Below are 10,772 nucleotides of genomic sequence, written 5' to 3' on the forward strand. Positions count from 1 at the left end.
TGACCATTAAAGCGATTTTCGTCAAATAAAAATTTTCAAAACAATTCAATTTTTCTTAGGCAGACTATTTTATTGCATTTTCTTGCACAAAATACACCTAAAAGTGTAGAAAAAAATTGCCGGCCCAATCCGAGTAGAGGAACACCAATTTTATGACCATTAAGGGGGGAACACCAGTTGTAACTCAAAAAATAATGCTTTTTTCAAGAATATTTTCCAAAAGAACAATGAATCTTTTTAAAGAATACTATTTATTAGTTAAAAGTACATGTAAAAAGCTGTAATTTAAAAGAAAAAAAAAATTTTTTTAACAAAAACTTTTGGAGATATGAGCCATTGAATTGGCGTCTTAAGAAAAAAGGCGAATTGCGGTGACCAGCATTCTGCAAGTATACTTCGTCTGAAATACAAAAATGAAATTGATTTACATTTATTATAAGATTATCTAGTTCGTGATCGAAGGATTTAAAAAAAAAAAAAAATTTGACAAAATGGCGACCTGTCAAAGTCAAAAGTATGATTTTCGTTAAAAAAATACGGTCGATTTTCAGCTATATAAAAAAAAGTTTTGCATAAAAAAAAAAATCCTTCGATCACGAACTAGACTTATATGTGTAAATGAAGCACACTAAATTTTAAATAAATCGGTTTAATGGTATTCGAGTAATCGTGGTCACCGACTTGGAAAATGTCATTTTGAGAAAAACGCATTAAAAGTTTCAACTTACTTTTTTTTGTTCAGAAGAAATTTTGTTTCTAAGTTACAAAGAGTCATCGATTCCTGGACCATATAATAACTCTTCCGCAGTGGTTGCCGTTTCTAAATCATAGGAAAAGGCCATCTGTCGTTAGGGTCAGGTATGGCTGGCCACCTTGTATGAAGCCACGGGACGCGCCGCTGCAGTGTTCTGTATATCTCATTTATTTTTCACCGGATCAACTTTGAAATTTACAGACACATTTCTAAATATGTATACTTTAAGAAAATGCACCAAAAAAAAAATCGATTTTTCGAAAGTTACAACTGGTGTTCCCCCCTTAAAGCGATTTTCGTCAAAAAAAATTTTTCAAAAAAATTCAATTTTTCGTAGGCAGACTATTTTATTGCAATTTCTTGCACAAAATACACCTAAAAGTGTAGAAAAAAATTGACTGCCCAATCCGAGTAGAGGAACACCAATTTTATGACCATTAAAGCGATTTTCGTCAAATAAAAATTTTCAAAACAATTCAATTTTTCTTAGGCAGACTATTTTATTGCATTTTCTTGCACAAAATACACCTAAAAGTGTAGAAAAAAATTGCCGGCCCAATCCGAGTAGAGGAACACCAATTTTATGACCATTAAAGCGATTTTCGTCAAAAAAAAATTTTCAAAACAATTCAATTCTTCTTAGGCAGACTATTTTATTGCAATTTCTTGCACAAAATACACCTAAAAGTGTAGAAAAAAATTGCCGGCCCAATCCGAGTAGAGGAACACCAATTTTATGACCATTAAAGCGATTTTCGTCAAAAAAAAATTTTCAAAACAATTCAATTCTTCTTAGGCAGACTATTTTATTGCAATTTCTTGCACAAAATACACCTAAAAGTGTAGAAAAAAATTGCCGGCCCAATCCGAGTAGAGGAACACCAATTTTATGACCATTAAAGCGATTTTCGTCAAAAAAAAATTTTCAAAAAAATTCAATTTTTCTTAGGCAGACTATTTTATTGCAATTTCTTGCACAAAATACACCTAAAAGTGTAGAAAAAAATTGACGGCCCAATCCGAGTAGAGGAACACCAATTTTATGACCATTAAAGCGATTTTCGTCAAAAAAAAATTTTCAAAAAAATTCAATTCTTCTTAGGCAGACTATTTTAGTGCAATTTCTTGCACAAAATACACCTAAAAGTGTAGAAAAAAATTGCCGGCCCAATCCGAGTAGAGGAACACCAATTTTATGACCATTAAAGCGATTTTCGTCAAAAAAAATTTTTCAAAAAAATTCAATTTTTCTTAGGCAGACTATTTTATTGCAATTTCTTGCACAAAATACACCTAAAAGTGTAGAAAAAAATTGACGGCCCAATCCGAGTAGAGGAACACCAATTTTATGACCATTAAAGCGATTTTCGTCAAAAAAAAATTTTCAAAACAATTCAATTTTTCTTAGGCAGACTATTTTATTGCAATTTCTTTCACAAAATACACAGAAAAGTGTAGAAAATAATTGGCACTCCTATACAAGTAGAGGAAGACTTTATTATTATTAATATTGTATAACAACAATAAGTCTATTTTTTTATTATCTACTCAACATTATAAAATTAGTATTTATTTTGTCGAATAAAATGTCAGCACTTAACTGTTATCGTTGTTTCGTGTTGAAAATCAACAAAACTTATTCTCTAACGATAATGTACAACGCTATTTTCCGTTAATGCTTTCGTATTAGATTAGCGACCTACTAATTGCACAGGAAACATATGAGAATGTTTGGAGAACGTAGTATTTAACTGTTAGAAAATATTTCTAATCTTGATAAGAGGGAACGCAGTGACCCAGTAGCATGCGACAAATAATGAATGTTTGTGTTATGCTTAAGTAATTCTGATGCTAAAGTGATCGTAAATTCAGCATTATATAGCAAAAATCCTTTCATGACACAAAAGTGATGTTTGCAGTTGCAGCATTGCCGCAGGGGTGCGAAACCCTATGCAAGCAGATTTTGGTTGGGGTTGGAGTTTCTGTCAACTAAAAAGGGTTATAATGTCCAGATATCTCGTTTGGAAAGGTTAACACCCTATTGTCAAGTCTGTCATAATTCTTATCAGGAATTTTCTACCCTGAAATCCAGAGACAAAGCTTCATGGAATAAAGTTCCTTCTAAAATGGGTTCCCATATCTCAGGAGCTTTTCACTTTTAAATCCCCAAATATAAATCTACGTAAATACGGTAAATTCCACGAGTGGATTTTACTTTTTTTCGAAAAAATGTCGTAAAGCGCTAATATTTTTAATTATATTCTAATTCTTTCCTTTTGTGTATAAAAATTTAATATGAAATTTCTATATTAAATTTTTGTATGCTGCTTATTCAACAAGTTTTTTGCATGACAAAATGCGAGTAATTATATAATTTTTAATAACAAAAAAAAAGAAAAGGTAGAGAGTAGGAAAAACTGCAAATTATATTATTCATGTTAGTAATTTGTTAACCTAGTTTCCTTTTTGTCAAACATGCCACATATGCACGCATCCCGTTATGCGTCCCGGGCGGACATTTATGGAAATATAATTCGCCAAGCGCGTATCCTTTATTCATAGGTTGCAGGGGACAAAATACCGAGCAAGACAGGTCCACGAAAGATCCACCTTTCAGACACATTTCCCAGTAGGACTCTATGCAGCTTTTGCACACATACAGACATAAATGTATACATATATTATATAAGTTAATGCACACAAATATATGCCTTATCGTCCGTTTACCAGTTCTACTTCGTTTTCTCTCTGATGAAAATACAGAGCTCGTTCCTGACTAAGCCATTTAACAGATAACACACACATTCGCTAAATTTTACCATGAAAAAATATATATTTTCTTTTTTTTTCTGAAACATTCAAATGACTTTTTTCAATTGTAGAAATATTGAAACAAAAATTTTGTTTTTCTTTTGATAATGATGTAACTTGCAAAGAAGACGAGAGATATTGAAGCAGTAAAGGAAGGAAAAGGCTTTGTAATTTTAACTATGAACTAAGGAGAGAATGAGACGAGCGAAAGATGGGTGTTTTAAGTAAAGCGTTCATTTCAGGAACAAAACCACTGCAAGATGGGAATCCTTGGGGGATAAAGGGGTGATGCCGTAACCGTCTAATTATCCGGCAGACACTCTTTCTGACCCGCACTTAACAACCCTCTCAACAAACTTTTTAATTACTCGCTCTACTGCGCTCCTAATTCGCAACTTGAAATTAGCCGTTCGCACGTATTTTTCATAGAGGAATATCTTATTATTCATATTCAATTACACGCTAATATAATTTAGACGATTTTTCAATTTTCCCTTGAAGATCATTTTTTATTACATTATTTAAAAAAAAACTATTTTTATCGTATGCGATCCTTATAATTAAACAAAAAAAGCATAAATGAGAAAAAATAAATATTGATTGTTTCCAAATTATTTAAATGCTTCAAAAAAATATGCTAATCACAAATTAGACTCGATATAAAGCAAAACTTTTTTTTTATCCGGAACTCAGATTTGATATCCGAGGAAATTCTTCAGAGCTACGGTGTTCCAACTGATTGTTTTTCAAATCACAAATTAGACTCGATATAAAGCAAAACTTTTTTTTTATCCCGAACTCAGATTTGATATCCGAGGGAATTCTTCTAAACTGCGGTGTTCCAAATGATTGTTTTGCAAATCACAAATTAGACTCGATATAAAGCAAAAAATTTTTTTTATCCGGAACTCAAGGCTTAGATGATTTTTCAATTTTCTCTTGTAGAAAATTTTCTATAACATTATTTTTAATAAAACAATTTTTATCGTATGCGATATATTCCGACATAAATAATTTATTAAAACCGAAATTACTCTCGTATTTTCTTTTTTGTTATTTTCAATAGAATTTTAAGTGTATAATAAATTATTATTTTATAATATATATATTTATTGTAAAATATTTTGTATTTATTAAAATAAACACGTAACTGATTGATACTTTATATACATTACTCATATAATATGCAACACATAAACTCAGCCTCGTTTGGCGTCGTTTTCACTCGCAAAATGTTTCACGAGATTTTCTGGAAAATAGCATTGTGCATATTTTATCGTCCGCATGCTACAAACCTAGAGATTCAAACACGAGGGGAATGGAGAGCGTCGCGCTCGTTGAAATATTGCTGAAACTTTGGCAATTATACATACTGTGACGTAGATGTAAATACGGACACACTGATTTTTGCTTTATGCCCACAATATACCAGAGACAGGCGAAATTAGTTTTTTTTTTTTAGAGAAAATTCGATGCTAAAAATTTATTACTAAATTAGAGTTAATTTTACTTCAATAACGTGTTAATTGTTGTGATAAAATTCTGCTATTATTTCCAGTATAATATTAAACAATTTTTTTTTTTTGATGTTATGGGAAGTTTGAAATAAAAAATTAGACTCGATATAAATTAGATAATTTTCTAAATTGATTTTTTTTAACCGAGTAGAAATTAATTGTTATATAAAATTTTAATGAGGTTATGTCTTACATTGAAAAGTTTTTAGGAGAGGTGTTGTATTAGCATGTGAGTAGTTGCTGTACTAAATGAGAGAGTACTTAAGTTTCTCATTTAGTTAAGCTATCATTTTGAGTTAGCACTGGTGTTCCGCAATTCTACTATAGTTAAAACATCTAATCAACTGACAAACTTTTACCTTAATAATAAAGTGATTTGTTTCAATTTACTAATCATGAAATTATTTTTTATTGTAAACGAGTAAATTATATTTCTAGGTAGGTAAAAAAATTTATTTTTAAAAATATAATTTTCTTTAGAAAATTATTATATGAACTGAATTCGTTTTTATACATAAATAATATGTTTTGACGCTCTCTGTTCTCTGATGCAATAAACTATTAACGTAAGTAAAATAAGATGAATCGATGATGAGAAATTGATTTGATTAATATAAAAAGAATTTCGATTTCTATTAAAGGAAATGACATAAATAGTTGAATCATTTTTTGAATAAAAAATCTATAAAGCGGAAAAGTTATTTAATTATTAAATAAATGTATTTAAATCGAGTCTGGATTAAAAATTTAGTTCGAAATTTTGGTTTATTAATATTCAAGAATAAATTTTTATTTTGAGAATTCAGAGAATAACTGGAATTACCGATTTGAAAAAAAAAATATATATATAGAGTAGGCAGCACTAAGATAATAATACCATCAGAAATACTTTTCTAAAGGGATGATGCCAAGACGTTTGAGAAACCGAAGGGAAACCGCGAAAGCGGGTCTAAGTGCATAGCGGGTTGAATTTCCCCGGCTTGTAATATAACCCCCGACCTAAGGCTAAGAGTCGGTCGTCTCTCATAATGGTATTTTCAGTTGGCTGGAGGGTTGAAGAGTGCCACCTTCGGTGTTTGCCGTCGGTTGAAAGTTTTTCGGTGATAACCTCGGGAATTCGATAGGCTTTTGCGAAAAGATAGGAAAACAAAAAAAAAAGAAGACAATCTCTCTTTTTCTCTCAAGAGGCATTCTTCTCATTCTTTCGATAAAAGTTCGCAGTTTAGGTTTTAGAATTTTAAATTGCACACACTAGAACGTTGAAAAACTCCACTGATTGTTTGCACAAGAAATCGAAAGTTTTTAAAAGAAAAAAAAAAAAAAAGTTATTTTCGCAACGTGAATCCAAAAAGTTATAAAGTTTTTCCCCCTTGTGGCTATTGTCAATTTTCTTTTATTTTTGACGAAATTGGAAAATATTAATAGAGATTTTTTTTTTGAGAAATAACAACGCCTGTTACAATATTTAGTATAGCATTTTTATAAAAAAATTTTGTTCTAATAATCAAATATTTAATTTTCATTTTTAGTTTAAGTGTACAAAACTCCCACTTGGAAAGATTCCCCGGAAAGTGCCCCCTAGAGGTTCTATCAGAATTCCGCCGGAATTCCATCGGAGTTCCAAAGAATTTCCGATGGGATTCTGACGTAATTCCGTCGGAATTCGGATTAATTTTTTTCAAAATTTTTTCAGTCCTAATTCCGTCGAAATTCCGTCAGAATTCCATCGGAAATTCTTTGGAACTCCGATGGAATTACGTTGGACGTTCCGGCGGAATTCTGATAGAACCTCCAGGGGGAACTTTCCGGGGAATCTTTCCAAGTGGGCTGAATTGGTTTAGCGTTTATATATTCCTCCAGATAGCACGGAAACTTGCAGCAAGCTTACCGTGCAAGCTTGTCTGAGCTAGCGAAATGTCCCACCCAGGGCAAGCTTGCCGTGAAAGCTTGCTGTAAGCTTTCCAGGAAAGGTTGCTGCAATCTTGCCATGAAAGATTGCTACAAGATTGCTGCAAGCATACTAAGAATGATTGCGGCAAGCTTGCCGTGAAAGATTGCTGTAAGCTTGCTACGTAAGGTTGCAGGAGAATTTCAACAAGCTTCTGGAAAGGTTGCTGCAAGGTTGCTGCAATTTTTAAAAAATACATTTTAAATTTAAAAAAAATTTATTTGTTTTCTAAATTTGAAAATCCTTGTGACGTTTATTATTATTAATTATGTCCTGTTTATTTTCATTTGGAAACTTAACCTTACGTAGCAAGCTTACAGCAATCTTTCACGGCAAGCTTGCCGCAATCATTCTTAGTATGCTTGCAGCAATCTTGTAGCAATCTTTCCTGGAAAGCTTGCCCTGGGTGGGACATTTCGCTAGCTCAGACAAGCTTGCGCGGCAAGCTTGACAAGCTTGCACTGTAAGCTTGCCGCAAGCTTGCTGCAAGTTTCCGTGCTATCTGGGCCATAAAGTTCCATTTTCAGAGGAGTTGCACTAGTTCTTCATTCAACATTTTTGAATAATAATTAATATTTACTTACTAATATATCACTGTATTTAACAAAACTTTTCTACGATTAACTGTCCATGCTTTTTGACGCGAAATATAATAAAAAAAAAGTTATTAATTTAGTGTTTTAAAAATTCCCATAACTTAACTGATTTCAACTAAACTGTTTGCAATTTGTCGTTTAGAGTAAAATAGACTATTAATTCAGGCCTGAAGGAACTGACCGGTTCTAGGTAAATTGGATGTATCTAGAAAATACATGGGTAAGCAACTTATCGTTGGTAACTTGGAAGTTGGTTACAGAGTTTGCTTGAATTATGTGTCACGTAGGTAGCTGCTCGCGAAAATTCACCAAACTAAATGGACCAGTGAGTACATATATATATATATATATATATATATATATGTCCATGTATGTGTATCTGTTTGTTTCGTAATATTCAGCCTTGCGTTTCTGTACAGTTATTATGTCGATGTACAAGAGTTTACACGAGAATGTGTGATCACGCAAATGCATAGTTGGTAGCAAAGTTGTAGCAACTTCTCTGCTGGAATTGATAATACCCAAGTTGTTAATGCATTCTCAGATCACTGCGTCTTTTACAACTTGTCGGTGTGGAGAGGAGAGCTAATTACCATTTCAGAAGGTATGATTAATGCCTTTGAACAAAAATTATTATTATTATTATTATTTTGTTGCAATTAAAGAAAGGTTCACCTGCTTTGAAGTGAATATATATTCTTTTTTTAAAAAAAAAAAAAAACCAATTTATTCGTTTGATAATAACCACTGAATGGTTTTCATTACTGGCGGGCATACGCGAATTCACTTTGCAATTTTCTCTTTTGTTATTAGAGCTTGAAATTCGTGCAAGCAATATAAAAAAAAACAAATTGCAAAACTTTATTAAAATCATCGATTCTGATTGATATTAAATACACGTTATTAAATTTGTATTCCAATTTGAAAAATTGGTTAATATATTGAAATATTGTATAATTTTGTGAAAATTGGTGATTGACACCATATTTGTCTTTGTTAATAAATCTGTTAATAAAAAAAAAATAAATTTTCTTTTTTTTTCAACAATTTGAAAAATATTTTAAAGTTTTTTTAAAAGAAAAGAGATCTTTGGAAAGTCACTAGACCTTTCTGATTTCGATGGGTGTGAAGCGTCAGCCGGGCAGCCCTAACGAGAATCCAATAATCCCCAATTCTCCGGGTCAGCGCTCAGCAAATAAAAGTTTGTTTGAGAAAACCTCTAGATGGCGCTTTATCTGTGTAAATATCTTTATTCAGTAACATCATAACAAAAAAGGTACTTAAATGTCAAATTTTCTAAATAAATCTATAATTTTTTGAAATAATTTAATTTTTAATTTATAAAATTATCAGTCAGTGGCAAAAAAATATGTTTGCGCATTCATTTTCAATGATAATTGAAAAATAATTTATGTTCTAAATGGATTTTCGTGGGTATTGTTTTTGAAAAATTTATGAAGTAAAAAGGTTGATCATAAAATCGACAAGTTGTGGTTGTAGATGTCTAAAAGTTTATATAGTGAGCGGGTGAATATATCTCGAATTGCCATTCCTTCTATTTCTTTCTCTCGAATGTCAAATTCCGTTTACTTGTAAGGCGATTCCTGATGGAATGCGCAAGTGCAAAATGGATTCTGAAATAAAGGGACTTTTCTTTGATGGTCTTTTGAGAACCAAGGTGCTAGAATTGACTTTTCAGAACGTGCTTTGGTTGCCAGGGTGCATTTTATTCTTGAAAATAATAGTCTTTTATTCAACCACAAAAAACTAAAAATATTGCTCTTACATTATTTTAGATTATGAGCTTAGGTTTCAAAATTATAATAAATATTTAATTGTTTTATGTTTCAATAAATATATTTATCTTACTTTTTTTTAAAGCACAAGATGATATTATAGTTTGCGTTTAGTGTGAAATAAAGAGGAGAAAAAAAAAGATATATTAAAAAGAAAATGCAATATCCAGGTTGGAAAAATGGTCCGGTATAAAACTCAATGATGAAATAAATTGGCGATCGACATGAAACTTTTTAATCCTGACATGAGCTTTATCGAGTTATGTACGGAGAATTGAAAAAAGAGAGAAAGAAAAAAGAAGTGAAGAGATGGAAGCGAAAAAGTGAAGATATTACATTGATCCATAAACGAAAGAAAGTGATTCGTGTTAGGGAGAAAGAGAGAGAGAGAACGAGAGAGAGAGAGAGGTGATTGATAGGTGAATGAATATATCCGTTCGGCCAACAACGACGAGACGACGCGGAAAACATCTCCGCTCGGAGGCACGAAAGCTCGTCGAGGCATTACTCGATTTATGCTCGGGATATATTTGAATGAGCACAAACAGTCTTGCAATAACTTCAGACATAAAATTGATATTCGCCATCAATCTGTAAAATGAAGAGAAACAACATACGCATCCAAATTTGCACTTTATATGTACAAAAAATAATAAATTTTAATTAACAAGAAACATATCTAAAATTGTATGAAATTCTATATTATTTAAAATACGAATTTTATGAATATATTTAAATTTATAAATATAGATTGATCAAAAATTAATATATATATAGAAATAAAACGTAAAATTCTATATTTAATTTATTATCAGCAGTGAAATAAAATTAACTTACTGTTTCGAATAAATTTTACATATAATTTATTGACGATATTATTGATAAGGATATATTTATTCAATTTGACTGTAATTTCTTTTTTTTTTTTTTATCTCAAATGTAATTTTCCATTCGTTATATATACATTTAGAATATCTTTTTAAAAAATTGTGCTATGTTTTTCTTAGTACTTTGTATCTAAAGTATGCCATCTTTATTACTCCTTTATGGCTGCGTGCTTGACGTCAATATACTGAATTTACTTAAACATGCGTCATATAAGAGGACAATAATTGCCAGCTTCTTTTATTATACTTATAATTAAATATAACAAGCATAATTGAAAAACAATAAAAAATTAATTATTTCTAAATTATTTAAATACTTCAAATAAGTATTTTAATCATAAATTAGACTCGATATAAATTAAAACATTTTTTTTATCCAGAACTCAGGTTTGATGTCCAAATAACTTCTTCTGAGCTACGGTGCTCCAAATAATTGTTTTACAAATCACAAATTAGACTCGAT

The 10,772-nt window shown here is 30.9% G+C and overlaps 1 long non-coding RNA gene across 1 annotated transcript; it reads right to left on the reverse strand.

Annotated features, from left to right (window-relative positions):
• Window positions 1-232: 232 nt before the first annotated feature.
• LOC127287700 (uncharacterized) lies at window positions 233-1,038 on the reverse strand. The gene is made up of 2 exons (XR_007843908.1): window positions 729-1,038; window positions 233-400 (listed from the first exon to the last, which is right to left on the reverse strand). It is a non-coding gene; the product is annotated as an uncharacterized LOC127287700 (long non-coding RNA).
• Window positions 1,039-10,772: the final 9,734 nt, after the last annotated feature.

This window comes from Leptopilina boulardi, unplaced genomic scaffold, assembly GCF_019393585.1.
Source record: "Leptopilina boulardi isolate dan_hultmark-lab unplaced genomic scaffold, ZJU_Lbou_2.1 LbouV2_372, whole genome shotgun sequence".
Lineage (NCBI taxonomy): Eukaryota > Metazoa > Arthropoda > Insecta > Hymenoptera > Figitidae > Leptopilina > Leptopilina boulardi.